This window comes from Canis lupus, chromosome 17 (genome assembly GCF_048164855.1).
Source record: "Canis lupus baileyi chromosome 17, mCanLup2.hap1, whole genome shotgun sequence".
In the NCBI taxonomy this organism is placed as follows: Eukaryota; Metazoa; Chordata; class Mammalia; order Carnivora; family Canidae; genus Canis; species Canis lupus.
This window is the reverse complement of record NC_132854.1, coordinates 54815528-54839949: the sequence shown is the minus strand read 5'-3', so window position 1 is coordinate 54839949 and position 24422 is coordinate 54815528. Positions and strand designations below refer to the sequence as shown.

Below are 24422 nucleotides of genomic sequence, written 5' to 3'. Positions count from 1 at the left end.
CATACAAATAAGACAAAAATATCAACAGCATTCAAGTTCATAACATTCATTTCATATGTTAGGTGATGTTTTACTGAAACTAAATTGCCAATGTTGGGCTTATTAGCAGACTCAAGTACCTACATTTCTGATACTTCACTTATCAACATGATTCCTTGCCTCTGCTGGAGTCACTGTATCTACCATAGTCCCTATAGTCTCACTTTAACCTGACTTTATTTGATGGATCCACGATCAAGAAAAACCAACCAATTAAAAGGTATAAACCAAAAAGTCATACTCAAAAAAAAAAAATTGGTGTGTAATGAAAAATTCCCCAGTGTACGTTTGCTGTGATAGTTACCAGTGCTGAACCATTGGAGGTGAGTACCAACAACAGTGGGGTTCAGGGAAAGCACCAACTCACAAGGTGACAGTACTGTGAACTTGGCTCAGGATGGTGCCTCCATCACCGTATTTCTCCATTTGAATTACCTTCTATTAGCAAAGCGATATAACACTGTCGCCCTACCCCCAGGTTTATTAAAATCTGCTCACCCCACAGGACCCCAATTCAATGCTTTTGCTTCTGACCAGGATCAGGACCAGTGCCTCCTCTCCTCATTTCCATGGTGTGTGTCTCCTTTCTACTCTGCCTTGGGTTGCAGTTGGCAGTGGCATGTTTGCTTTTCACAGTGGGTGGAAGCCTTTTAAGCCAGGTACGTTGTCATGATCATTGTGGTTCCCAAGATGAATGAAATGTCCCAGTTTTTGGTGAAGGCAAAATGAGGGGCCTTCACAGGATGTGTATTTGAGCTCCACTAGAGGAAGAAATCTCTCTAAATTGCTTGCTTTCTGGCATAATGGAAGCTTCTCAGCATAGACTGGTTGACACAAAACTAAATGTTCAAAGCTTGAGCAGATTTGGGACTCATCTAATCCAACTTCATCCAAATCCCTTGGTTTATAGAAGAGGAAATTGAGTCCCAGAGAAATTAAACAACTTGCCTAAGGAAAGGACACACAGCTAAATATTTGTAGCACCAGTCACTAGCTCCAAGCTCACTATGTTCTTCTACATCAGACAGTTTCCTGCCTTCGAGTCTTCCCTGATCCCCAGAGAAGCCATTCTAATCAATATGCTCAGATCTCAGTTCATCAGAAATTCCTGAAAATGAAAATTGATTTTTACTGCCTGCTGCGGTTCAGCTTTTAATTTTCTTAACTAATTTCCACCTACATCACCAAAAAATGAGGTCTTCGTCATATTTAATAGAGATAGGACTAATTAAGGACAAAACTAAAGGGTGACTGCATACAGTAGGTAGCAAAAAAACTCATGTTTGAATGAATGAATCAATAGCTACATCCTAAATCCCATGACATATGAATACAGAAACTAATGGAATGGACCAATGGGCTTGCAAACACAAATTGCAGAGAGCGAGACTACAGAGTTGATGGATGGTCTTCCCACTTTACCATTTACACACTAAATCAAAATTGACAAAGTATAAATCCAGGACTTTTTTTTTTTTTTTTTTTTGGACTTCTTTTTGTTAATAAAGGCTCATTGGAACATGGCTGTGCCTGTTGTTTATAATTGTTGGTGGCTGCTTTTGTGCTGGCAGAGTTGAGTAGTTGTTCCAAACACCATCTGGGCTTCAAAATCTAAAGTATTTACTATCTGATGTTTTATAGAAAAAAAAAACAACAACAACAACAACTAGATCCTTGAACTTGAAGTGTTTCTTAACCCGGGGTTTGTAACTCCAGTATATCTCTAGACATACTTTGGGAATCCTACCAGAAGTTTTAAATGCTGTGTTTTCATGTGGATATTAGTCTAGAAGTTTTAAATGCTGTGTTTTCATGTGGATATTAGTCTGGATATTAAAAAAAGAACATAAACACGCCCTGCATCATCTGAACGACTCCTCTAGAACCTAGTCACTCAAATTATTCAAATTATAAAGTGCCTTGTGTTTTAGTGTCTGCATTTAGATTAGGGTTGATCATCATCAGAAACATGAGAAGATGGAAAGACCTCACAGCAAGCTCGACAAAGTCCCTTTAGGAGCATCGAGGGCTGTGTTCACCGCCTTGCCTATGACTGAGAGGTATCTGCCCATGAGTCAGGTAAACTCCGAACCAAAGAAAAATATACACCCCCAGGAGACTCATCCTGGTGTAGTCAAACCCACTTTCCATGCTCCAAAGGAAAAAGAGCCTCGTTACTTTTGTTGTATGGAAGAGTGAGAAGGGGTTAGTTAACATTAAACTTTGCATGGGGTGCATTTTTCTTAATGTCCCAGGATTTCACAGAGTGGTCGGTGGGTTTCCAAGGACCTGGGGAAATCAGAGCTGCCCCATCTGGTTGGAGCGATTGTACCGCTTCACTCCCGGACTGGAAATGTGCCTCTCACAGGAAGTATGAAGTTGGGTTAGATTATCCATTTAAAATGGTGTCCTTGAGCCATTTACGAATCCTTGGGGGTCTATATCAATCCAATTAGATTCATGAAGGGAGACAGGGAGATAAAAGCAGACAGCCTTTTAAAAGTTCATGGCCTATGGGGGAAAAAAAAGACTGATTGGTTCAAGGGGAACTTTCAAAGCAAGAAAGCAGAACTTGACTTATAAAGTTTGAAACCATGGCAAGGCAATCAAAATACCGATTTCACTAAAGTACAAAGACTTCTGTGATGTTTCAAACCAAGTAACTGCTTAAAGGAACTCAATTTCAGTCTTGACTAGTTAAGATAAAGTTTACAGTTGCAAACTGGAACAATCCTTTTAGAAGGAATTATACAGCAGGAGGCATAAAGACAATACATACCCGAGAAACAGTAATTCTATTCCTAGGAATTTTTTATTTAGGAAATAATTCACAGAAATCAAAGCATTTGTAAACATCTATGTTTGCTGCTGTAATATCTTCAAGATAAAAAAAATAAGGAGGCAGTTTGTGTACAAAATACCAATGTTAGGAGACTGTTCAGTGAATTATGTTGTAGCAATATCATAAAACCATTAAAACGAATACTTTAAAGAATGTATAGAAATGCAGAGAAATGTGCTGTGATTTAAGTAAAAATAACAGCAAACAAAGTGGAATGTTCACTATGGTCGTGGATATGTAAATATTACACTCAAAGGTAATATCAAGGAGCAAAAATAGTTTTAATTAGGTAGTGTGATACTATGGGTGCATTTTAAATGTTTTCTTTAATGATGCTGTGTTTTCTCGAGGACAGTCACTAATTAAAAAGCTGAAAGCTCAGACAGGGACAAACATTAATGAAACACTTTTTTTTTTAAAAGGAAACACTATTTTAATTATGACATAGATTTAATATATCAGGGGAAAATAATTCACCTTATTAAAAACATAAAAATTCCGTGAAGAACCAAGGTGCCAAAAGTCATGAGGCTCCCTTTCTCAGGACAGCTAATGGGCACAGAGTACTCACTGTATGGAGACGTGCTTCAGTCTTCAAGCATCCTTTATGGCAAGCACTAAGATTATTCCCACTTTTCCGATGAGGTAAAAGGCATAAGGAAGAGAGAGAATCTGTTTGTGATCGCACAGATAATCAATGGCAGAGCTGGGATCTAATCTGTCTGACTCCAGTGACACTGCAGCTGTTGGGCTGGAGCACCTTCGAGATGTTACGCTCACCAGAGACAGCCTCTCGGACTAGAAAACTTTTGGAATGAGTAGGTGTGTGGTCATCAGACAGACCTGAGTTGGGATTCTGGCTTTTGCATCTGCCAGGATGCTTTTGATGAAAAGGAAATCGACTCTGACTCATACTGGTGTAGACACTCGGGAAATTTATCATCTCATTCGTATGAAGTGCAGAGGTTGGGCTGGCTGTGGGGTTGGTGAGGCTGGTAGCTCAGTGATGCCACCCAGGATCTTTGCTATCTTTTCCCTTCCCCCTCTGCTGTCCTTAGAGTGAGCTTTGCTGGGAAAAAGAGGCATCTTGTCCTTGCCCAAGGATGAAGAGAGAGTTCCTCCCCCTGGGATGGTCTTTCAAGACAGAGAAGCTTCCTCCAGGAGATTGCTAGCAGAAATATGCCCCAGGAACATTCCTGAAGAAGCTCCTGGGTGGGGATGGTAGGAGCCTGACCGCTTTACACTCGTGCAGAGAGGTGTGGTAGCCAGGGAGTCCACCACAGTGCTCGCCACTCTTCAGTTAGTTACCATGTCTTCTGTAAGACGGTGGATCTAAGGAGTCGGTGGGATGAGGATTGGTTGTGCCTCATCCGTAAGGACAGTCACTACTGGTTGAGTTTGTCATTTGGGGAAGAGCGGGGTGGAGGGCGTGCTGGCTCCAGAAGCCTGGGCTCTCTGAGGGGTGACCTTGGTATGCTCCATTCTTGTTCTTCACTGCTCTGCACTCCAGCAGTGGTAGACTGAGAGTTTGGTCAAGAATGAGGTGCTAAGCAATGTCCACAATAGCCAAACTGTGGGAGGAGCCTCGGTGTCCATCGAAAAATGAATGGATAAAGAAGCTGTGGTCTATGTATACGATGGAATATTCTTCAGCCATTAGAAACGACAAATGCCCACCATTTGCTTCGATGTGGATGGAACTGGAGGGTATTATGCTGAGTGAAGTAAGTCAGTCGGAAAAGGACAAACATTATATGGTCTCATTCATTTGGGGAATATAAAAATTAGTGAAAGGGAATAAAGAGAAAGGAGAGAAAATGAGTGAAAATATCAGTGAGGGAGACAAAACATGAGAGAACCTAACTCTGGGGAATGAACAAGGAGCAGTGGAAGGGGAGGTGGGCGGGGTGACTGGGTGATGGGCACTGAGGGGGGCACTTGGTGGCATGAGCACTGAGTGTTATGCTAAATGTTGACAAATTGAACTCCAATAAAAATAAAATAAAAAAAGAAGAGTAGTGTAAAATAGGGGCAGCTGGGGTGGCTCAGCAGTTTAGCACTACCTTCAGCCCAGGGCTCGATCCTGGGGCCCTGTGATTGAGTCCCACATCCGGCTCCCTGCATGGAGTCTGCCTCTCTCTCTGTCTCTCTCTGTGGCTCTCATGAATAAATAGATAAAATCTTTTTTTGTTTGTTTTTAAAGAATGAGGTGCTAAGACTCCTAAAACATTTTAAATATTCTTTTCTCTGCTATTCTTTTTTTTAAAAGCAACTTTATTGAGATATTGATATATAAAATTGTATATATTTAAAAGGTACAATTTGATATTTTGCTATATCTAAACATTGTGAAATAAGCACCACAATCCAGCTAAGCAATATAGCAGACAGTTACCTCTACATGGTTATCGTGTGTGTGTGTGTGTGTGTGTGTGTGGTGCGATGATTTAAGATTTATTCACTTAGAAGATTCAAGCATATGATATGGTGTTAACTATCATCACACACTGTGCACGAGAGCTCCAGAACTTACTTGTCTTGCACAACTAAACTTTCTCCCCTCTTCTTGTCCTAAGGCTTTTACCTCATTTCTCTACTGAATTTATTTGGTCAATAAGAAAAATGCATAAGCCCCAGGTGTAAAGATGTTATGAAGTCCAGTTATTTAAAAAGTGGATGTCAGATTTCACAGAAGATTCGCCATTTTCAAGATCCAAGCTAAATGCGGTGTCGTTTTCCCTGTTCCCCATCCCCACTAATCCTTGTTACTGGTGTTTCTCTTTAGGCTGCTTTCAGTTTGGACACCAGAGTTTCTTTCTCTGCGTTATTACTTTTTAGTTATACTAGGTGAAAACACAATGAGCTTTTACAGATTGCAAAGCTCACGCACTTGAACATTTGTGGCGCTCCTCTTCCTGTCCCCTCCTGCAAACACAGAAAGCATCTGCTTTTCCAGTTAGATGTTCCTGTATAGTGGAGGTCCCCCCCCCCGCTTGAGGAGCATCAGGCCTAGCTTCTGCCTCACATGCTGATGGGTAGGCTGAGCCTCTGTCACCTGCTCCACCTGCCTCTCCCCTCCTATCTCTGGATCTCTGGTGACAGAGAGAATGACCCCTAGGGATCCACACAAGGAGCTGTGAAAACAAGGAAAAGAAAACTGGCTTGCAAGGCTTGTTAGCATGAATACACGATGATTTCCTCCTGCTTTCTATTCTTCCCGTCTCCCTTCTTCCCTTTCTCCCGGACTCACGTACAGAGAGCCCCGGATGTAATGTGTAGTTGTAGTCACATCACTCAGGTGGGGGTTCAGGAATCCTAGGCGTGTGCCTTTATTTGAGTGTTCGAAAATCATCTTTGAAGCCTAAGTAAGGGGCTTTGCAGCAGTGTTCACGGGTACAAAGCCACTCGTGCTTTTGACATCTCTAGTTGAATGCCATAGGAAGCATGATGTGGTTAGTTCTGCTGCGAGTTCCTGCTAATTCTCCAGGCTTGACCCACTCGGTATAACCCTAAGGCCCTTGCAAACACATTAAAAACTACAAAATACCAAAGGGCTAAAGGCAATGGAGTGCAATCTAGAAGAATATGGCTGTAGAGTAATAAGTCATTATGGGACCTTTCCTTTTTGTAAAGCAACAACAGAATACTTAATGAATGGTTTAAAAGGAAGATATTACTTAGACTTCTTTCACCCCAATGACACTGTCTTTTCGTGTTTCCAAGCAACATTGGCTCCATGTCTACATTCTCAAATAGCTGTCATCATAACGCATTTGTAATTACGAATGGTACTAGCTGTTGACATGCTTGAATCTGACATTCTCAATTTCAATTATTTGCCCGGAACTTCAAAGATTGTGATAATTTGTAATTCTGCAGGGGTTTGATTTTGAAATGGCTGGTTTTCAAAACTGTCGTGTGGGAAAGTAAGAGTCCACAGTGAGTCAACCAACCTGGCCCACCGTTCCTGGGAGCAGCGTTTCAATACAGCTTTTGTACTTGCATATGGAGCTTGCAAGGGACTCTCACAAAATGATAGATGTTGTTTCTTTGCAGATTTCAGTAAATTTGGGTAAGTACACTAATAGTATGATATAATGCAACCTAGAGTTTATTTTATTGGCAGAATTTATATTTATAGCTTTATAAGCCAATTCTGAGCTCGTAGATACATTAAGAGTCTTAAGGGGTTACTTAACATTTTTAGGTACTGCATTTTAAAGGAGGAAATTGTAGGCTACAATGGTTTTCTCTTACCTGGGAATTTGCAAAGATATTAGCCCATATGCCTCATAAATGTCAATAGTGTACTATATTCTACTTAATTTTTATGTGACGGTCACGTGGTGTTATGTAATCCTCGTAAAGATCATATTAAATGACTACGGAATATTCCACTGAGTGGTTGTATAATGGGTTAGATATTGTCCTGTTATTCCACATTTAGGGTGTTTTCAATTTTGCGCTATTAAAGATAATGTTTCAGTGATAAACTTTGGGCCCACTTTTGAAATATTTCCTTACGATAAATTCTGGAGGTGGCAAAGGAAGATGGACATTTTTAAAAAAGATTTTTATTTACTTACTTGAGAGAGACAGAGAAAGAGTGCGCACGTGGGGCAAGGAGCAGAGGCAGAGGGAGAAAGACAAGCAGAACCTCCGCCGAACAGGGAACCGGATGCGGGGCTCCATCCCAGGATTCTGAGATCTTGACCTGAGCCAAATGCAGATGCTTAATTCACTGAAATCACCCAGGCGCCCTGCAAGATGGACATTTTCATGACAATATCTATTATTATATTGCTTTCCAAAAGATTTATGTAAATCTACAGTATGACCATCAATATATTAATGACTGTTTAGTGACACAAATTAGATGGCATCATGCATGATTATTAATGTTTCCTGCCAATTAAGTGAGTATAAAGTGGTTCAATATTATCGTCTCTCTGATGCTTTGATGTATGCCCAGATTGAACACTGTATATATATTCAGAATTCAAAGTTTCCTCCAAGATGATGTACCTGTTCATATTTTTTGCTGAGTTTCTTTTCGGGAGGTCATTCTGGGCTTTGGACTTGAGAGATATGGAGAGATAGAGCTTGAATCCCAATTCACTGGCCACTTACCAGCTGTGTGACTTTGGGCATGTTACCAAATCTCCCTGGTCTCGGTTTCCTCATCTGTGATGTGGGCCTAAGAACGTGTGTCTCGCAGAGTTAAGGGGTTGTTAGCCAGGTTGGCCCACATGAAGAATACGGAGCACACACATTACAACGGATTCATGGGTTTTAGTCACATGATGTGATTTTGCTCTGTTGGTTGTTGTTTTGGGTCATAGCCTAAACCCTCAGTGGTTTCCCATCACTCTGAAGACAAACCCTGGTTGGCTGCTCAGCAGCTTAAGCGGCCTTTCACCTCTGTGCTCATTCTCCTGTCCGCCCTTCACAGGAGGGCCTTGCTGGGCCAGAATCCTATCTATGCCTTCCTGCAAGCTCCTTCTCTCCCTCCTGCCCCACCTTCATCTGGCAAACTGCAAATCATCCTTCAAAATATTGTCCATTTACTTGTATTTTCCTCAAGCAGGCTCTAAGTCCCGAGTGAGTAAAAACCATCTTTTATTTGATGTGGCAGGCTTATGGCACAGTGCTTGCGTGTGGAAAGTGCTCAATAAATATTTGTTGAATGAAGGAATCAATGCCTACCTAACTCATCGGGTGTGAATCCATGTCTCATAGGGGGAAGAAAAATCACTTTCACGGAGCAAATATTTGCTATTGCTGGGATTGCTTGGGGTGAGGGCAGCGTTGTAGGAGAAAGGGTGTTGCTATCCAAGGGACAGCCCTGGGTGTGCAAAACTATGGAATTCCAAAATAGACACATACTTTCACTAATCTGCAACCGCCAGTCGTGGTTCCGCGGATGATTCCCTAAAAATTCGAAGGACAGAGAATTGCTGTAGGCTATTGTGTTCACTAGTGGGTGACACATACTCTGAAGGCAAACCCAGACGCGGAATCCCTAAATTACGATGGGTTGTGGCTGTATTGGAGGAAGTGATTAATCTCTCAAGATGAGTACTTTGGAAGTGGCAACAGCTGTTTGGATGATTAAGTTCTGATCTAATTGTCTCAAAGACAAAAAAAAAAAAAAAGGTACATGTTTTGGCACCTGTCTTAAGTGCTTTAAAATATACATGAAGGGATATTGGGAGTGGAATAAATTAAAACTCAAGTTAGCTCTTGAAAGCGATAGGTAAGTGGAGTAAGCTTCCCTGGCAGGAGGAGGAACAAAGGAAGGCATGAGGGGTGGAAGCAGTGAAGGGACAGTTGTGGCTGGGACGTGGAACAGGTGGCTCCCCGAGGAACTCGAGGCTCCCCCAGGCATGCCTTGGTACCGCACCTGTGCAGCCGCAGGAGGGAAAGCTGGAGCAGAGCCTGACGCAGGGATTGAGGACATGGGATTCACCAGAGAGATGATTTTAGGAAGAATAGGCCGGGGAGTGAGGGAAGCAGGATAGGAGTGGGGAGAGAAGCCAGCAAAGAGATTAGCCTGGGTGTGAGTCACTGGGGGTGGGCCATAACTTCATACACTGCAGAACTGTCCCTGCCTTGAGGCAAGGGGCCTTGGGTGTCCCTGCATCCGTCAACCCCTGGCAGTCAGCCACCCCCAGAGGCAGGGTGTGGTTATCTATCTGGTGGGATGTTCTGGTGAGCCCGGGACCAGCTCCAGGGAAAGGAGCAGCTGGGAGCAGCCAGGAGAGCCGATGGCCCAGCAGCCAGGCCATGGGAACGCACACGGGGAGGGGCTCTGAGGGAGACCCCAGCACCTCTGCTATAGTCCTGGCCGCAGCCAATGAATTCTCTTCCTCCCACCCCATGAGCCTGCATCCTGACCTCCTTCTCAGATTTAGCTCCAATGTCTCTGCTCCATGGAGCCATGGCCTCACCACTGTGGGAGAGCAACCTCTCTTTGGACACCCTAAAATGCTTCATTTGCACCTCTTCCGTGGCACTTTTCCCCTACTGGGTGTCATTTCCCTCGCTGTGCGGGTCCTTGCTCACCCACTGGGCTGGCGGGTTCCCCGGGGCAGGTGTCACACGCCCCTCGGCTCTGTACTGCTGGGGAGAGAACTTCAGCTGTGAGTCCGTGTTTTCTGTGTTGGCCACTAAATGCTCTTGGTTTATCCTCAGGCCATAGCTCTGCAAAGTCCTCTGTAATCGTTTTTGCCCCCTTGCACATGAATATTTATTATTAACATTAACATTATATTAACATTAATCTTCTTAATGTCCTTTGGCCTGTGTGCTATCAGCATGCCCAGCCCAGGAGCGAATTATAGTAACTTTGGGATGGCAGCTTTGGGGGGTCCGGAGGATGCCTTCAGGGACTTCCTTCTGCATCACCCCATGTCTAGTTTCCCAGATGGAGGTCGGGCTGTGAATTAGTTGAGAATTGGAGTGCTCTATCTGACATGCCTGAGAGCCCATACGCCTGCCCCACTGTGGCCCGCAGCCAGGCTGCAATTCTGGATTTTCTTTTGGGCCATCCTTCCCCAGAGGAAGGCCTGCCGATTGCTTATCAGCAGTGCAGAGTGGTGAGATGCTGCGGAGGTTGCCCCATTGAGCCTTCTTATTTTTGTCCTTCAAAGTCCCCCGGGGTCACCTGTGTAGGGGCACACGGGAGGAGAGCCCAGGACAGGTGGCACAGGGTGTCCCGAGGCAGCACGGGAGCCCATCACAGCCACCTGCACACTGCAGTGTGTTGGGGATTCGGACCGAGGGCAGAGAGTGGCACAGGTGGGAAAGGAGGCTTTGGTTTGGCAGAAGGGCTGCATTTTCCGCACGTTCTTTTGGAAGAACATCCAAGATGGTGTGTGTGTCTCCCCCCCGTGAGGCCTGATGCATCCTGATGACTTACCACGTGTATTGGAATCAAATCCAAGCTGCTTAAACATGCTGGCGGGGATAGTGACCAGGTATTCTGTGGCCGTGTTCCAGCCTGAACTCGGATCCACTACCCTCAGAAGGCCAGACGTGTCACCCATGCAACTTAAAGGAAATGAAATGATTCAGGAAAAAGAAAAATGGTGAATTCTGACTTGTTTTCTAGACTGGGGAACCTGCGTGCAGTAGCTTTTTCCTGGAGCAGAGCCACTCGCTGGCCAGAGTGATCATTAACCACAGCCACCAGCGTGCCCATTTGGGATGGGTGCTGTTAGTGGTGACGGGAATCATTAACTCCGGAAATGCTGACCAGGCCACAGTTAAGGCCCTTGCCAAATGACTGGTGCCCAGCTCTTCCCAGGCATCAGGCTCCGTGCTTTCCAGACTCTTCCTTCCTGCTACTGCAGGATGTAACCAACCCACGGCCAGAGGGACCCAGCAGGCACCACCCCGAAGTGCTGCAAGCAGACAGCACTGTCTTCCTTCTCTTTTGTACCCTGCAGGGTGACAAAGTCTTGTCCTCCTCCTCAGGCACTATCACCTCCTTTCTATCTTTGCTTCGGTTACACTGAGAAAAATTTTGAATTTTTTTTTTAATAATAAAGCAGCAGAGCGTTTTATTTTTACACAGTCATCGTTCAGTAAATGCTGTTACATTGTGAAATATTACACTTCAATATCCTTTTCAATAGAGAGGTCTTCTAAGGAAATGACCTGGAGCCTTCCACATTTATCAGATGCCTTTTCATTATTCTTTTCCATTTTTGCAATTCTGGATCCAAACTGCATGGCCCGTTTTGGCAGAAGAGCACAGGTTGTTAAGCCAAGTTCCACTGCTGCAAGACGCAAAATCAGTTTTTCACCAATTCCACGGGGTAAAGTCAAGTCTACCTTTTTCCAAACTGGTAGGGAATTTAGAAAGGAGATGACATTTTCATCCAGGAAAGGAAATCTTGCTTCTTTTCCGTGATCACTGATAACTCTGTCATCACGGCTGAGATTTCTAGAAGATATTTGTCCAGTTCCATCTCAATTTCCTCATTTAATCCTTCCATTCCATGTATCTGAAAGCACACACGATGGTGAGAATTACCTGCAAGTCGCTCATCAGCACCAATTCCAGTAAGAACTACGTCTGCACTGCTCTGATAGGACCTCGCTCCATCCTGGGGCACTAACCAACCAATTCCTCTAGAAGCAAACCAGACTCTACAGCCAGTGCTCTCATCCAACACTGTATCCAAGCGCTGGACTAAGTGGCATATCTGACTTCTTCTTAACTCTTGCAGTTCTTCCAGAGAAACATTAATTTCGACAAATTATTTATAAATTTCGACAGCTGCTAGTGCTGTGATATTGTAAATACTGGACTCAGGAACTTTTGTTAGGAGAAAATTGAGAGAACTTAAGTCTTGAATGTCATTGGAATCTTCACCTTGGAATGGAGTTGAAAATGCCATAGCCCAAGTAGCTGTTTACTGCTTTTCATTAGCAGATGCTCACATGTCTTGGGGTGGGGGGGAAAGGAAGAATTGGCTATCTTAAAAAGTGGGTAAAAAAGCTGGTGTTAGGGCATGTGTTCACCTTGGAAATGTTCGATTTAACAATTGGGTCATGCACATCTGGTGTAGGAAATTTTTCTACCGTAAGTGACACCAATAAATGTTTGTTATTTAAACAAACAAATGTTTGTTATTTAAAACAAAACAAAACAAAATAACTCCACTCCACTTATTGAGGACTCCACTTATTGAGGATTCAAGTGTTGGCTCTACCTTGTGTTCTGCCATCGGTGCTTGCTTGTTTTGTCTGCGTGGGTGACCTTGATGGCCCCGGACAGGGGCGCCTTACAAACACAGTACACAAGGGCCAAATGTTTCGGTGTGACAGCTTGATGTTAACAGTACTGGACGGTGGCCCGAGATACAGGTTGGGTCCCCAAGGTGCATGTTGCCGTAGGAAGACCTGGAAATAGCTGCGATGGCGAAGGAGGAGCCTGCGCCCTGGAATCTTATGATCTCCTTCAAACACTAAACCCACCACCAATACGGTCATTGGTCAGGCAATTGCTTCGCCTCCGTCTTGTTTGTTGGTTGGTTGGTTTATAAAGCAGTGTGCCGTGTGGTATCAGCGTTAGTAATCTCGCTGTCCCTCCCAGGGAAGGAGTATGCATCCTCGTCGCACAGAGCCAGGTGTGGCCATGTGACTATTGGCACCGGCCGTGTTGTAGTGGAAGGACTATACCTCCCTGCCCCATGGACGCCAGGCTGGCCTGTGAGATTTGCCTTGGCTGGCAAAGGGAATCGTGTGGCTGCTGTCTAGACCCCTTAGGAGACCCCATGTGGTCTACCACTGTGTTTCTGTCACTGGGTTCTGGAATGAAGAGGATGGGAAGGGCTGCAGCTGACCCATGGTGCGTGTATAACATGAACGAGAAATAAAACTTTGCTGCGGTAAACACTGAGATTTGTGGGGTTTCTGCTATTGCCACCTAACTCAGCTTAAGCTGATTAATACACCAGAGAACAGCATGATCTTGTAAGGATTAAATGAGAGTTAACTTCAACATGGATTGTGCACTATGAGCTTCAAAGTACTGCCTTCTACCTACAAAAGCCAGCGTTGCATAAGGCATGGAGCCCATCTTCCGAAGAGCTAAGAGTAGAATTGACAGAGACTTCTAAAAAAAAAAAATTTTTTTCATGACAATGTATAGTAGACCTATGGCATTTGGAGGGGATGCAGCCTGGGCCACCACATGGTCCTAAATTCAGGAAAACCCTCTAATATGTGACTTTCCATAGAAAATTCTCAAAGAGAAGTGAGTCGAGAATGGTAACGCTGCATGGTGAACTGGATGCTGAGCAACTGCATGAGATCCGTCACCTGCTGAGTAACTCTGTCCCTGAGACTCACAGGTCAAAGAACCTCACGCAAACCCGAATCACATGAAAACATTTTATTTCAACAGCATGTGGTTGCTTGTGTGCGATCAAAGGTGCAAATGTAAATTATCCAGGAACCGAGAGTACAGGGCATGTACCCTGGCAGTACGTGACACTCAGGATGGCTTATTACTTGATTAATGGCTGGTCTAAAGCCAGGGAGCATGGGAGGGCCTAGTAAAATTCAAAGGTGTCCACAGCGTGCTCATTCTAATCACAAGTGGTTTTGTTGTCAGAAAGAGAAACCCATTTAGACGAACTCAGGAAAGGCAGGGGGCAGGGGACTGGAAGGACGCAGGGGACCCTCATGGGACCTGGAAGGCCTGTGACCCTCTCCATCCCTTAATTCCTCCCTGAGGATGATCACTTTCCTCTCTCTAAGCCGGCTTTCCCTGCAACCCTAGGCCTCCTCGCTTGGTCTTGCCTGGGTTCTGGCCTCCCACTGCTGCCCTGGCCCTTCTCTGTGTGTTGGTTAGTTTTATGTTTCTACTCGACTGGGCCATGGAGGTACCATGATCCTTGGTCAGACATTATTCTGAGTGGTTCTGTGAAGGTGTTTCTGGACGAGATTCGGATTTCAGTTGGTAGACTCAGTAAAGCAAATGGTATTCCCCGATGTGAGTGGGCCTCATCCCATCAGTTGAAGTCTCCATAGGACAAAAAACCAAAAAAAAAAAAAAAAAAAAAAAAAAATCCCCAAAACCCTGACCTTCCTCTAAGTAACAGAATTCCTCCTTCCTAACAGCCTTTGAACTGCAACCTTGTCTCTTCCTGGGTCTCGAGCCTGTCAGCCCTTGGCCTGGGACTGGACCATCAGTGCTCCTGGGTCTCCAGCTTGCGGACTCACCCTGCAGATCTTGGGACTCGCTGGCCTCCACAATTGCACAAGTCAACTCCTAACAATAAATCTTTTTCTATCTCTACATGCATCCGATTGTTTCTGCGTCTCTGTAGAACCCTGATTAAGCCTGATTGAATCGCTTCAGGTTCACAGACACTCTAACAACCCTTGCTAGGTCCTCACGCCAGTCCTGTGGGAGAGCAACTCTGACTTGCTCTCTCCCTGGCCTGTCAGCTCCGGACCAGGGGTGTGTGGCCCAAAGGCTTACCCCATTCAGAGTGGGTCAGTTCTTGAAAGTGACCACGAGTCACTAGTATGAGGACTCATTACAGGCTCTGCGACCTGCCAGCTTGTGGTATTAGGCAAGCCACTGGGCCTTAAGGGGCCTCAGTTTCCTGCTCTGTACATGGGACTGGAGATAGGAATGAAATGGTGTGCAAATCCTTGAGGACTTCATTGTGACACAAAATGCTAAAGCTCTTCACGAGTTTCAGGCCCTCATAACTGGTACGTATCATAACCCCCAGTCCAAGCCCTTAATTGTAAAGATTGTGATGTCGAGACTCAAAGGGATATTATTATTATTGCTGCGGACACAAACAATGATTCTCACGATTCTATGGTTTGTTCTGGTCTGACCTTTCCACCCTCCACGAGGCATCTGTTTTCTTAGCTGGGAGGGTCCGGTTCCCCAGTTTACCCCCCTTCCTTTTAAGGACGTTCTTTGTTTCCTGGGGGGGCACCAGGGGCCCCACTTGTTGGACCCCATCTGAGGTTAGGTGTGTGATCTTCCCTCCTGGTGGGGCGGGAGCCCTGCAGTGGGGGTGAGGGGCGCAGCTCCCCCCTGGGGCTGACTCCCCGGGGCAGGCATCCAAACTCCGCTGGCAAGAGCAGTCAAAGGCAGAGATCTGAGTGAGGCTGAAGTCACGGGGCAGAGAAAATGCACAGCACGCAGGCGGGCGGCCCGGGGCCAGGGTTTCGGGGCTGTGCAGTTGGGCAGAGCCCGGCCTGGGGTGCCCAGCAAACAGCTTTTGATCTGAGGCCCGTGGTGGTGTTTGAACTCTGAGCAGCGCCTCTAATCGCTCTTGGCTCCGATTTCCCAGGTTAATTTCCTGACATCTAAGGAGCTTTGTTTAGCGTGTGTAGCTTCCTGCCTTTTATGTCAGAGCCTGTGAACTGACGGAATGGGGAGGGAGCCAGGGAACCTGGGGGCGGGGGCAAGCCTTGGAGACTCCCTAGTTTTTTTTCCTTAGTCATACCCCTGCCTTAGTCACTTTCCCCCCATATCAACGCAACAGGAGGCTCTTGTGTAAGATGTTGGGGAGGCGGGGGGGGGGGGGGGGGGGATTGTGGAAGGAGCCCAGTGGAGTGCTGGAGGGGTTTTACCCGCCTTCGTGACTTTGCACCCATGTCCCCACCCCTTTGGGATGGGCAGTCCCCGTGGGGCCTCATCCTGGGTCCCCACCCCATTGCTCTCTATCCTCTTTTGTCCACCATTCAAAAGATCCTGGCAAGCCCGGACCAAGGAGACAGAGGGAGTGACCCCACACCCCAACCCCATTGTCCAGCCTGGGCAGACTCATCTCTCTCCTTCTCTCACCACCCCCCTCCCCACCATCTCTGGTTCTTCACCAGCTCTTCGTTTGCATTCCCTTTGTTGGTCTGACAACACCATTTTATCCCAGTTTGCTCAGTTGTTTCTTTGTCCTTTCTGTGGGTGAGCTCCAGGGTTTCTAGAAGCTTCTGGACAGCTGGGCTGTGCCTCTTTGACGTAGTGCATATGGTGCCCCGAGCAGACAGGAGCCTGAAGCGTGTGTCTGACTGCGGCAGATGGCACAGCACCTACCTCCCTAGGGACTGTGGTGAGGCCCAATTAACATTTCAGACACCCACACTGCAAGTGGCAAGTAGTTAAGTTTGGGAACCCAAACTTTTGTAGGCAAACAAACAAAACGTGATTCCTCTTGCTTAGGAGGGGCTGAATTCATTAGGTCAGGAGATTAGGGATGCCCTCTTGCCACTGTGAAACTATTGAGAGAACGTGTGGCGGAAGGGCCCTCAGAGACCCGGGCCTATAGGCTCGGTGATGTCTCCTGAGTCCACGTGGGCCGTCTGGCTTTTTGTTTCTGCAACCCCACACATCCTTGACCCTCCGTGAGCGCTCGGAGCATGAATGTGGACTGTATGACTCCTTTCCCCCTGGCATCTCACACGTGAGCAACCTGAGCCCAGAGGCCTTGAGGAGTTGGGTGGACAAAAGCTGCTCCCAAGCTAGTGCTGCTTCCACTCCCTCGACTTGTTTGCTTTGTGGGGCTGGTGCGGACCACCGGCTGCCTCGGAGGCCACTCTGGCTGGGTGTGAGGGTCCTCGGATCTCGGGGAGCTCCCCAGAAGCTCCTCTCACAGCTTGGTAAGAAGGAGAGCCCAGGAGTGCTCCAAGGGGGGACTCGCTGCCATCTGTGGCCTCTAGGAGGTCCTTGTTGGGAATCTGGGGTGTCTCCTTTGCACCTGACTGGGTCCCCACATTCTGAATGTCCAGGGATATCTGGCCAAAGACAAATGCTCCCAAAGGCAGTGCTCTCGGGTCATAGCTCCTCCCCCAGGTCGCCTCCAGAGGAGTTGTTAAGGGGACACTTGACCAGGGTTACACAGCAGGAAGATTTACCGGTTACAAATAGTGAAACTCTTAGTCAAAATAGAACTACTCAAAAGAAAATAATATCTCTGTTTAGGAATTCTTCTGTAACTCTTTGCCCCTCTCTGTTCTCTGTCTCTGTTTCCGTTTCTGTCCGTTTGCCTCTCTCAGCTTGTCTCTGCGTTGGACACGCATGCACTCCATTCTTTCCTCCAGTTTTCATCAGCAGCAACCTTGTATGTGCTGCTCGGTGGCAGATGAACTCCCAGTGGATGGAGAAGGTGTGGCCCTCGAGTTACACTGATTTGGATGCCAAAGGACTGATTTGGAATCATCCAGAGCCTCACAGGGAAATGCGGAGGAAAGGCAGGGGAGCCCTTTAGATCCCCGTTGGGACAAAGCAGCTGGTGCACAGGGGACAGTGGTGTCCCTGGCACCAAGCCCAGGAACAGGCATCACGGAGACAGTGAGTCACGCAGGAAAGTCTCCCGATGCAGAGGCTGCTGCTCCTGCCCGGGGTCCATCTCCTTTCCTGGGGCTGGCCCTTTGGTGAACTCCCCGGGCCTCTGGGGCCGGCAGGCTTGCACAGTAAACCCCAGTCTGGCCCCAGTTAGGAGGTAGGCCCAAAATAGCGGAAGAACGAGGAAGAGGGAGGTTTCCATAGCCAGGTCCCTGGGGAAATGCCAGTGATACGAGTCCAATTCTAGAACCTTCTTAAGCAGGATGCTTTAAAGATCTGAAGTCAGGGTTTCCTGCACCGAGAGAAGACAGACTGTTTATAGTACTCAGGCTAGGTAATGCCCTTATTTCTAGTTTAACAGTTTTTTCATTCCTTCCTATTTCCTCCGCCACCTAGCTACTTCCCCAGGGCGTTCATAGGAATAATGAGAACATGTGTAATTGCTGTGAGCTCCTTAAAAGGAAAAGGCTATATAAACAGAGTATTTTTATGTGTGCATATAAAATATATCTTCTCGGACTAGAAGTTTCTTATTCATGGAGCTAAATGAAACAGGTTTATTTGGAATAGCAGAGATCCCAAAGGACCTGAGTAGTGCAGAGAGCCTGTGTGGGGGGAAATATCAATCAACATTAAAAAGTGTTTCTGGCACTGATTTCTCTCCCTCATCTGTGGGGTCTTAAGTTTCTACCTTATTCTCTTTGTTTCACCTTCGTGGGGCTCCTGGAGCCTGCTCACACATAGGCTTTTCTCCATAGACCATTCACCATAAGGTTTCAGGTAGTGGTGTGCTGGTCCTAATTTTTGTTTTTTGCCAATTTTCACAGTGCAAATATTCCTCATCATGGCCAATTATAAGCTATCAACACGGCTGACGTGGACTTGGCGAGAGATGCATGTAAGACACCATTATATACTTTTCTCATCATACAGCTAAAATAAATATAAACCATCTCAGGAGCCCAGATTTAAATTAAAAAAAAAAAAGGTAAAGTGTGGCAAAGTCATTAGGAAGGGATGAATTTTGTGAATCTATGACATTTGTTCTTAAGATTATTTAACTGTAAATTTTTACGCTTTGATTTGTAAGGATGGCCACGTTAAAAACTGGCTTGCAAGATGTCGGAAAATGGTGCAGATGGCTCTCCCAAGCTGGTGCGAGCTGGCCCCCGCACAACGCCGTGCTGACGTGCAGAGATGCTGAGCTGGGTCTGGTCTCACCTCTGAAGCCCAGCATCGGTTGGGCATTTCCACGCAGACATCACACTACAAGGGTAGAGTAGGACTATAAACATAAACTCCTGGTTTCCCCACTAGCATCTCCTTCAGACTTTATCCAAGTAAAAAAGTCTTAAAGTGGCCTTCTTTCCTCCTCCTCTCTCAGGCTTTACACGTTCTAGCAGCTGTTATCAATTCTTCCCTCCGCAACATCTCTTCAGCAGTGGTTCTCCAACTCAGGTGCGCACCGGAATCCCCCTTCAAATAAATAATGATGTCTGGGGTGCCAGCCTCGGAGGGCCTGATGTCACTGGTCTGGGGTGCAGCCTGGACATCCTGATTTTGAAAAGCTCCCAGGTGAATCTAATGTTCAGCCAGAGTTGAAAATCACTGTCCTTCCTTTCCATCCTCGCTGGGACCTGCCTCCAATAACAGGACGGTGGCAGCACGGGCTTGGAAGTCCAACGGACTTGGCTGTGAAGCAGCTTTGCCACCTACGAGGGCATGTTTCTTAAGTCCTGGTGCTTCACTTTTACCAAACCGTGGAGCAGGAGCAATAATCCAGATCGTATACAGTTATGTGAAGATGTAGCTCAGCGCTTGCAGCATAAAAGCCAGATTCCCGCTTCGTACGTATCCCAGTGGCCTGCTAACTGCCCTCATCTCTCGCTTCTCCCCAGCCCGTTTATCTCAGACACGACTGCTGAAATGACCATTCCTCCAAGTCAAATCTCTGTTTGAAGACCTTGAGCGGCCGGCTCCCCATTGACTCTGCCTCCTGCTCCAGGACCTCAAGGCCCCAGGAAGGTGGGACCTCTCTCCCGGGTCTGTTCCAGCCCTAGTGCTTGACCCCTTGCACACCCTCCCTGCTCCTCACGCAGGAAGCAGCTCACAGCTTTCAGGAAGCCTCTCTTTTCCGGAGAATTCTGCTGGACATCTCCTTAGCCTCTCCTAATCTCTGGTTTCAACCTCCTGTGCGCCCCTCATTGGACGTCGAAGTTCACATTTCCGCAGCCTGAGGCCTCCTACGTGACAGGCACCGCTCTCTGCGCAGCCCAGGCCGCCCCTGGTCAGCCAGGGGGGCTAACTACACAGAGTGACAATCAGCCTGAGGGCTCTGAGCTGCTGTTTCCTGGAGCTGTTTGCACTGGAGGGAGAAGGAAGTGATTCTGAGGTCCCACGGCCACTCCTGCGGGGCCTCTTCCCCACCCCTGCCCTGCCATCTGCCCTCGTGCAAATACCGCACCTAATTGCACCCCAATTGCTTCTGGGTGTCCCAAGCAGCCACCCCAGGGCTTGACCTCTCAGCCAGGCACTCTCCCCAGTGCCCTCCATGCCCTAGGCACTCAACAAATATGGGAATGGTGAGAAAGACAGAGAGAATGCCTGGCTCTTGCTCTTCCCTGCCAGTGCCAAGGACAGGGAGCAGAGCTGAGGACAGCGAAGGGCCTTACACCAACACGATATTCACTTGTCTCCCCGAAGAATGTGTGTCTAACATCACCCACAATAAAAGGAAGGGTTATTTTATAGCAATCGATTTAAAATTATGACTGTTATGAAAGCAACCACATTTACCTGGGCCGCTTCTTATCCTCTTGCTAGACACTGACATTTGGATGAGCAGGGACAAATGTTTCCACCTCTTGTGTTCAGTTTCCCGGCTCCATTACCACCATCACCGAGGACTCGGGTGGCCAGGTTGGAGACCTCAGAATCTTCCTTGACTCCCTTCCTGCCTCACCCTTCAAAGCTCCTTAGCCACCCAGTGCTGTTGACTCCATTATTTCCAAGGCCACATGCCTGGCTCCCCTCTCCAGTTCCACCACAATTAACTTATTTTAGCTTTTATTTCCTCTTAGTGGGTCTGGTCTATGGTACAAGCTTGTGACCTACCTGCTTGCAGGCTGCCTGACACATCTTTGCAAAATCTGAGACATCATACTCATGCTTAAGATCTTCAGGTCCATGCAAAGAACTCAGTCTGGATCTTTCAGTGTGGCTCCCATGCCCACACCTCTGACCCCAACCCGGGTATCAGCTCCATTCCCGTTCTGCTTGTTCGAACCGACCCTGTACGTCAGACACATCACACTTCTCACGGGACTTTCAGGCCTCTGGGCCTTCGTGTCTGCTGCCCCCTCTGCCTGCGGGAATGCTTGCCTTGTCCTTTCCCACCTGGACATTCCTACTCCTCTAGGAAGGGACAACTCAGAGGTGACCCTCTACACAACCTTCCTTGACTCCCTCTGGCAGAATGAATTATTCCTTCTTTGTGTTCCCACGGCCTTTGGTACAAACCTTATTCAGCACTTGGCCGCATTATTTTAATTATTTGCTTTCCTATCTGCCCTCATTCAAGTGTGGCTTACTCATCTTGGTATTCCCCAAAGGCCCCATGGGGCGGGAGGTGTTCCAGAGATGTTTGTGGAAGAAAGGAGGGCCTGTCCTGTCTCATGTCACGCATGCTCTCTCTGGTCCCTCTCTACCAGAGATAGGCCAACAGACCAAGTGGGGAGAGCCTACGTCAGGCCATAATACTCGTAAGCATCTTCAGAGCTCCATCATATGCCCAGGAGAAAGACTCCTTCCCACATCCCACGTGGCAAAGCAGCGCCTTGGCAGACAGGTGAAAAGTCCACCCTTCACCCCCAAAGAGGCCGTGTTTGGGAAACCCGTGTTGATACTAACTTGAGTATTAGTCACCCATAAAACGCTGCCAGAAATCTCTCGGGGGCTGGCCCGAGACACAAAACGTGTGCAGGTTGTTTTCTAAGCTGCGCTTTGTTAAAATAGCAATTCCCAGTTTGCCTCAGGTGTAAAGTTTAGGTTCATGGTTCACTGGATGTTTTAGGAAAACACGAGCAAACATTCCAATCCCACCCCCCCCGCCCCCACCTGCCACCCCTTTCCTTCTCTTGCGGTATGAGAGGCTTAGATTGTTTATTCCCATGGCTCGGATTCTTCAGAGAAGAGATTGCTGATAATGGTCATTCCGTCGCCTGGCTCTCTCCCAAAAGAACCATCTTTAAGCTCTTGGTGGATTCGAATGTCCACAAAACATTACTGTTCAGGGCAAGCCTGGGGCGGTGTTGGGGAGCTTTGGAGTCCCTGCCGGAGCCAGAGCTCTGGGCCCGGGGTTAGAGATGAGGCCACTTCTGGGACATCTAGCCAAGGTTCAAAGAATGAATAAATAAGTGAGCAAAGGAATCCTCCCTCGTGACTTGAAAAAAGGATCAGGGGAGTCAGCTCTGGACTTGACACTCTTGACCCCTCCCACTCGCCTTCCCTGACTCTCCCTTCCAGAGGTTCACCTACTTGCCTTTGAGCACCGACTTGGTAGAGAGATTTCACTAACCTTTATGTTGCTGGATTAACCTTCGATGTCAGGCAGTAAAAAAAAAGGCCATGAATGGCTGTTGTGCAGGAGGAGAGGCTGGAGGGCTCTCTAGTGAATGCAGGCAAAACCGAAGGAAAAGTATCTGTGAAACAAAAGTAGAAGGTCAGGGAATGATGGTAGGGTATAAAATGCCACCATTCCCTTCATTCAAGAAAATGACGCCTAGGTTGGTTGTCACTCTTCATTAAGCTGGAGGCAGTGTTGACAGAATGGAACTGGGTGCTGAGGGGACGTTGGTGAAGCAGCAAGGTGATGAGAGGGAGGAAGGTTTGGCGGAGTTCCAGCTCTTTCTTGTTAGAGCCCCAGTGAAGGTGAAGAAAATGGATCCCAATCATATAAAGCAGCTGCTCCAACACCACGTCGTCAAGAAAATGGCCAAGGGGGTCTCTCTGCCTTGTGTCTGCTTGGCCGCCGGGGTGACACTTACTGCCCAGGATTAAAGAGTGAATATTAATCTAAAACAGATGTTCTTAGAAGTGCAAATATAATTAGGTTACATATATCAGTGAACAAATATTGTATGAAATAGTGGAAAATGTTATAGAAACGAATAGCATGGGGGGAATGCAGCCACCACCTGTCAGCTCCGAGTTCCTCGAGTCCAGCTTCTCTTGATTACCTCTCGAGGAGCTGGGGAGCTTCTCTCATCTTGGGACGTTTGTCCTGCTGATCCCAAGATAGCAACTGACAAAGTTCTTTTTACCGGCTCTACCCTGGCGGAGGTTCTCAGAGGATGTAGTCTTAGCCACACAACTCTGTGATAGGGTGAATTCAAACGCTCACATAATGGTGTGCAGGAATTCGCCTCTTATTTTACTTGCTCCTTACTGGGTCCTTCTAATGATAGACAGGGCATTTATTTATCCATTCAGGGCACCCTGGGTGGCTCAGTGGTTTAGTGCCGCCTTTGGCCCCGGTCGTGGTCCTGGAGACCCGGGATCGAGTCCCACGTCAGGCTCCCTGCATGGAGCCTGCTTCTCCCTCTGCCTGTGTCTCTGCCTCTCTCTCTCTCTCTCTCTCTCTCTCTGTGTGTGTGTCTCTCATGAATAAATGAAATTTTAAAAAATGCTTTATCCATTCATCCATTTGTCCATTCACTAGCCACATGGGCCAAGCTCTGTGCTAGGGCTACAAAACATAATAAGACAGACCCTGGCTTTAAGATGCTTGGAGCTCAGAAAGGGAGACTGGAAAGCGATCAGCTCTGATACCACAGTGAGAACATCACACTGGACTTCTGTATAGGACGCTGTGAGAAGGTATCAGAGAAATACTGGCTGCAGCCTCGGAGAGAAGTTCAAGCAGACTTGGGGTGACCTTGAAAGGTGAGTAGGAGTGCGTCAGCTTTCAAGGTGACAGGGGGTGAGGTCTGGATGCTTAGTGGGAATAGCACTTCGAAAGAGACAGAGACATGAAAAAAAATGGGGACCAGGAAGCTGTAGGTATTTCAGTGGTGGACCAAGACAGGTGGGATCTTAGCAGGAAACGGAGTGGGAGGGATAGAGAGGGGTCATCATCAAGGACCTTGTGTGTAAGACTAGTATTTTTTACTTTACTCTGACATAGTGAGGAGCAATGGAGTATTTTTTTCTTGATACATCTTTATTGAGGTTTACCTTAAATACAATAAAATGCGCTCATTTTAAGTGTGCAGTTTGATGAGGTTGGGCAGACATACCTGCGTAACCACCGCCCCGATTCAGATGTAGAACATTCCCATTGCTCCCCAAATTTCCTTGTGCCTCTTTGTGGTCAACACTCCCCTCTAACCCCAGCTCCAGGTAACCACTTGATCTGTTTTCAATCATAATACATTAGCTCTGCCTATGCAAGAATTTCATATTCGTAGTATGTTTCCCTTTTACATCTGGCTTCTTTCACTCAGTATAATGTCATTGAGATTCATTCACGTTGTTGGGTGTGTCAGAAGGTTATTCCTTTTCATTGCTGAGTAATATTCCATGGTATGAGGATACCATACTTTTTTTTTTTTTTTTTCCATTTATCTGTTGGTGGATATTTGGTTTTCCAGTTTGGGACTATGGTAAAGTCATTTTGACCATTCATGTACCTATGTCTTTCTGTAAACATGGGTT

General features: G+C 46.8%; 1 long non-coding RNA gene across 17 annotated transcripts in view; it reads right to left on the bottom strand.

Moving 5' to 3' along the window:
• Window positions 1-24422, bottom strand: part of LOC140608127 (uncharacterized) — a 172463-nt gene that overhangs the window by 13540 nt on the left and 134501 nt on the right. For 5 of the 17 annotated variants that reach the window (XR_012010143.1, XR_012010122.1, XR_012010123.1 and 2 more), the window contains 2 exons: window positions 22285-22408; window positions 13767-18000 (listed from right to left, as the gene is read on the bottom strand). This is a non-coding gene — a long non-coding RNA (uncharacterized lncRNA). Of the gene's footprint in view, window positions 1-3452; window positions 7642-11589; window positions 11893-13761; window positions 18001-22284; window positions 22409-24422 lie in introns of those variants that run through there. The other 12 variants (XR_012010124.1, XR_012010133.1, XR_012010136.1 and 9 more) reach the window with 7 other exon arrangements.